Raw genomic sequence first — 6,000 nt, forward strand, 5'->3', positions numbered from 1 at the left:
CCCAGAATTCCTGCAAAATCTGTTTTCTTCAACCTGGGCTTTGGGGGAGATTTAAAATCAGGTTAATTACCTTTAAAAATTTGGTCCACCCATATGCCAAATGGGGTGCCCAGGATCCATTGTCTGAAAATTGTAGACCCAAGTACGGGCAAGTGCGTGTGCGTAACAGGGTCTCTGAGCCCGAGGTGATAACATTAATAAGGCATTGTTTCGGGCCACAACACATTAAAAAAGATTTCTTAAAATTTGTGCAAAGGTTCAAACTATTCGTAAAATCAACAAAGCCCCTAACTAGTATACGCAAAGCAATAGGTGTACGTCCCATTAAAACAGCATCATCTGCATATAATAGGGCAGGCAGTTTGTTACCGTTAATTATTGGGACATCTGTGGTTAGGTCAGACATCACATTATGTAACTCATTAATATATAAAATAAACAAGAGTGGGGCCAAAACGCACCTTTGCCTGACACCTCTTCCGACCACTATGTCCCCTGAGACTGCCCCATCCTTGCTTATTCTCACCCGTGCCCTTAAGTCCCTGTGTAGATACGCTAAAAAGTGCACTATGTCCTCATCCAACTCATAGTCTAAAAGGCATCGCCAAAGCCGAGATCTATTAACAAAATCGAATGTGGAGGTGACGTCAATAAATGCTAGGTAAAGGGGGCCGTGTCGTGCAATGGTATATTTACCAATAATCAGATTAAGATTGAGACACTGTTCCACCACTCCAAGATGACTTCGGAAGCCCAGCTGACATCTATTTAAGATATGTTCCTCCTCTGTCCAAAATCTGATTTTGTTAAATAAAACCCTCCCCAATATCTTAAGAGTATTATCAATGAAAGATATTGACCTATAACAACTCGGGTTGGATCTGTCTCCCTTTTTAAAAATAGGGACAATCACAGATGTTGACCACGTGTTGGGGATTTTAGTTAATTGTCAAATTATTAAAAACATTGAGTAACAGTGGAGACCAAAACTCTGGCCTGGATTTTATAAGGTCAATTGGAAGCCCATCCGGACCCGGGGCTTTATTGGCCAAACTTTGATTAATCGCATCCTCAACCTCTGATATTGATATTTGGATTGGTCTAACATTAGGATTGTCGGGAGCATGCCTTAGCGATCTAACAAGATTAGTATCGCTAGGGGAGGCTGATAGGCAGCTTTAAGTTCTCTATTTGCCCTAGAACAAGTGCTATTAAACCACCCGGGGTCAGCACTAGATGCAAGTACAGGTCTGGAAATCAGTTTTTTGATACCTGCACATAATAAAACAAATGCGAAAACTGCCTCTGGGTTTGGGTCATCCAGTGTGAGGCAGGTCTCACAGAGTGACGGGTAGGTTTGGACCATCTTTTGGAAAATCCTGCGGAATCCATACCTCTTAGGTTGTCTGTGGAGGAATCTATGTCACTGACCCCTATCTCCTTCCTGGGATCTAATCTAGTGGCAACCCTAAATAAGACTAAAATTGGGTTATGATCCCCAAAGGTTGATGCTTTAACTTCTGCTTCAACTAGATAATCTTCTAATGTTGCTGATATGAAGACATAATCTATTGTTGAAGCTCGGCCAAGGCCTCTATAAGTGGGTATTAGACTATCCCCGTTATTTATAGCTGCGATATCCATAACGTTTAAAAGACTACTGTTTGATAGATGGTCTAATAATTCAAGCCCCCCTTTTGCATCGGTTGCCGAGGATGTTTTGGGTGGGAAATGCGTGCGGGGTTCCGTCATAAAACTGGGTGGAATTGTTGGGAAGGTGTTCATAAAGCGATGGGAATTTGACAAGGAAAGAAAGCAAAAGATTAGAACACTCTCAACTTGTATGGTTCTGTAGGTCTTCCAGAGCCAGGGGGGTATTCATCACCTTCATTTAAATTGTAGTAAATAAGACTGCACTGTGACTTGTTACTGTGATCTGGAGGCAGAGGTGCCAGGGTCTTTAATAAAACTTCTCAACTCATGAGGGGTAGGTGGTGCGGCCCGCAATGACCGATGACAGATGTAACATCTTCTTTGTCCCTCTCAGTTCAGATCAAGTCCCTCTCAATGACTGTAAACCTTTCAGTGAGTGAGAAGTGCCTTTCAAAAACTCAGTTCTCAAAATAAGTTCCTGTTCTATAAAAATGTCCTTTCTGATAGAGATTTTTAACTGCAGATTCCTCACCTGGTGGATTTCCCCAGGTGCTAAAATGGATCTGGAGAATTTTGATAGCAATTCCCTTGCGTGCTGATAGGTGGCGCTGTGCAGCTCTGTATCGGATTTGTTACATATGGATGTAACGTTGCGAACACCATGGCCCGGATTATGAGTCTGGCGGCACGGGGAGCAGCAGTGGCGGTCTCCCAACAGCTCGATTACAACTCGGGCGGTCGGACCGCCACAGCCCAGCTGCTGCCGCCAAGGAACCGCCGTTCCCTGGTGTTGTTGCGGTGGTCAGGAGGCATGAATATGCTTGGCGGGTCTGCCGCGGTCCCGGCAAGCACCTTGCAAGTTTCCCCTCCTCCACGGTTTTACTGGCGGTTCCACTGCCATGAAAACCGGGATGGAAAGGAAACAAAGGGGTCCCTACGGGGCCCCCTAGTGCCTCATGCCCAGTGGATGCACACGGGGGGGGCACAACGACTTTTAAGTCTGTGCCATGCAGGGACTGTTTTTGGCATTCCCATTGTGGTGCCTGTTAACAGGGCACTGTCGTGAGAACGTCAAAACCAAAGCCCGCCAGACAGAAGGAAACTCTTAATCTGGCGGGTAGTTCTACCACGGCTTTGGTGGTGTCGCGGCAGGACGAAACTCGTGGCACATCGCCAAAGTCATAATCGGGCCCTCTACCTGCACCACCTCCATGTGCGGATGCCAGTTGTTTTCTTTTAATGCCTTCAGACGCGCATCCAAAGTTCCATCGAATCCTATCAGTCCGAAGGGTTTCCTTTGCCTCATATTTAACCAGAGTAGAAGGGACTTGTCCCCTCCCTCCAACCACCACAGACGTTAAACCCTGCAAGGCTGAAGCCATCAAAGCGGCGGTAACAGACACCCATGATGTCGGTCTCTGGTGCCCCGGCTCCAGGCTTGACCCGGTGTCGCGCGAATGTTGCCCAAAGATGATCAAGAAGGATGGAGGCGAGACAAGGACTGGTGCATGAGAGCCGTTGGGTGGCGTTTCCAATCCCACCCGGGTCAGCTGGGCAGTTGTATAGTCAGGTGTGTCTTTGTGTTATTTAAAATACCAATAAAAACAAGTTTAAAAAGTAAGATGAATAAGAAGCCAAACTTGCCATTGAAGAACTTTGGAGGAAGCCAAAGAAGGCCCGGTCCCCATTGAGATCGAAGGTGCAGAAGCGATTTTTGGCTCCCGGAGCCAACTACAGCAACAGAGGGCCTGCCTCATTTGAAACGGGGAGGAGGGGGGCGGCAGACATCTTGGATCTCACCCTGCCCACAATAGCTGTGACTTTAGACCTGCTCCTGGGGATCCAAATTTTCTTCTTCTATACCCCACTCCAGAGAGCTTGGTAGTACAGGCATCCACCAGTCGTCTCATCCCTAATGCATTTCCTACAACCTCTCCTGACAGAGAATCAAAACCGCGTTAACACACACATGCGCACGATTACCCCCATCACCTTCTACCTCCCCGGGTGCAGCAGCATCCCATCTGACCATTGGGTTCTCCAGATTGTGGAACCCGATGACTCCCGACCCTTCCCTGTAGACCCATTGGATAGGCCACTCACGCCGCAACACCTCTCGGAAGACCAGTTGTCCATACTCCGAGTAGAAGTCCAAGCTTTCCTGTCTAAGGGAGCCCGATAACTCCTGTTATTTCCTGGTGCAGAAGAAAGACTTAGGGGCATATGTATGAACTGAATTTTTAGTTGCAAACGCTGCAAACCGCAAAAAAGCAGCGTTTGCGACAAAAAATTTGGAAAATGGGATGTATTAGGAAAATCGTACCGCAAAATTAAGGAATCGCAAAATTTGCGATTCCTTATTTTGCGGAAGCATTTAAGAAATTGCAATTTGCGAATCCTGCGATTTCTTTCACAAATGCACTTTTTGGCATTTTTCAAGGTGCCATGAGGCGCACATACATGCCCTTAGGGCATGTATGTGCGCCATATGCACACACACGTTCATTTCAGGGGTGCAGCAGGGTGTCCTTATGACACCCTTGCACCCTTGAAATTATTCTTAATTTGCGATTCTCAAATTTCAAATCGCAAATTAAGAATGACTTCCCATTCATTCCTATGGGCCTCCGGGCCCATCGAAATGAATGGGAGAGTATTCCTTAATTGCGATTCGCAATTTGTTAATTGCAATTAAGGAATAGTAAGAAATCGCAATTTAAAAAAAAAAATTTACACACATCCCTTTTTGCAATTCTCAAATAGCGATTCTCAAAAAATCGCTATTTGAGAATCGCAAACAGGGATTTTCAAACATATGTCCCAATGTGTTTTGTTAATGAATTTGTGTGACACGCACGTTGCGTGTCACAAAAGAGTTGCACAGCAATGTACAGATCAATTGACAATATTAACACGTACTCCGTAGTTAGTCCAAGTTCATCAAATTTATTCCAAGGTTTCATTCATTTTTAACCATCACGTCAAAGGCAGAAAAGTTTTTATGCTTTGTGCATCTTAATGCGCTGGGATTGCCCATCCGGGCCTATTCACAGGCAGGAGCCGAAACTTCATCGCGCTAAAACCCTTTTTAAAAAAACTAGTGAATCCCACATAAACACTGCATCTGCTTCCCGACGAAGTATCCTAACATATTCCCAACCATAACTGCAACACAATTTAAAATAAACTCGAATTTATTCCTGTGCATACCTGTTTTGACATCCTGATCTTCAACTCCGTGTAACCTTGTTCGTCTCTCCCCCACTGGCTTTCTAAACGTGCCTCTCCTAACGTGACCCTTTTAAACTTGCTCACCCACCTGTGCTAAAGGAATCACTCACGCTACTCTTATCCCAACCTAACCCTTAAAGTGCACTCACCTCACAAAGCCCTCGGCTCAATATAAAAAATAACAAATCCTCAACAATATCACAATCCCCACATGTCTCATGAAAATACTCGAAAGAAATTAATTAAGCATGATTAAATACATAATGTGCATATAAATGTGGAACACAGTGATAGTCCGTTGTAAAAATCATCCGTACTTGGACTAACTACGGAGTACGTGATAATATTGTCAATTGATCTGTACATTGCTGTGCAACTCTTTTGTGACACGCAACGTGCGTGTCACACAAATTCATTAATGTAATGCTGGCGCTTAATTTGGGACGGAGCGCACAAGAGTGCTGCACGCTAAAGATGAGGAAGCAACATATTTGAGTATTAAGAAGAACAAGGGTGTGGTTCAGGTCAAACAAAACCAATGTCTTTTGTCCCATCTTATATCTGAACTTCTTCCTCTGAAAGGACAAGTTTAAAATGCTCACCCTGGCCCAATTTCTGTCTGCCAGGGCACTGGATGGTGGCATTAAATCTGCAGGACGCCTAGTTACACATTCCTGCCCTGCAGTCTCACAGATGCTACCTGCGGTCTTTCTATGTTGACACGGTGCACTTTCAGTTCTCCGTGCTCCCCTTTGGGCTTTCCAGTGCTCCGTGGGTGTTTCCAAAGGGGATAGTGATGGTCGCAGTGCATCTACAAAGGTTGTGAATACCAGTCTTCCCATTCCTCGACAGGTTACTGACGACAGGATCATCTCAAGTAGTTGTAAGCCACCTCCATACGACACCGACCTGTTGACATTGTTGGGGTTTGCCATCAACGTGCCGAAGTCACACCTGTCTCCTTCACTGTCTCCATTTCTTTGGAGCCATCCTGGATCATGTGCTCTGTCGATACTTTCCTGCGTCTCAACAAGTCCAGGGCATTGGGGCTATGATACACGTCAAAATACTGGGAGCCAAGGGGGAAAAAACGGAGGATGATGGAAGAAGGGCCGC

The sequence above is a fragment of the Lissotriton helveticus genome, chromosome 6 (assembly GCF_964261635.1).
Source record: "Lissotriton helveticus chromosome 6, aLisHel1.1, whole genome shotgun sequence".
NCBI lineage: Eukaryota > Metazoa > Chordata > Amphibia > Caudata > Salamandridae > Lissotriton > Lissotriton helveticus.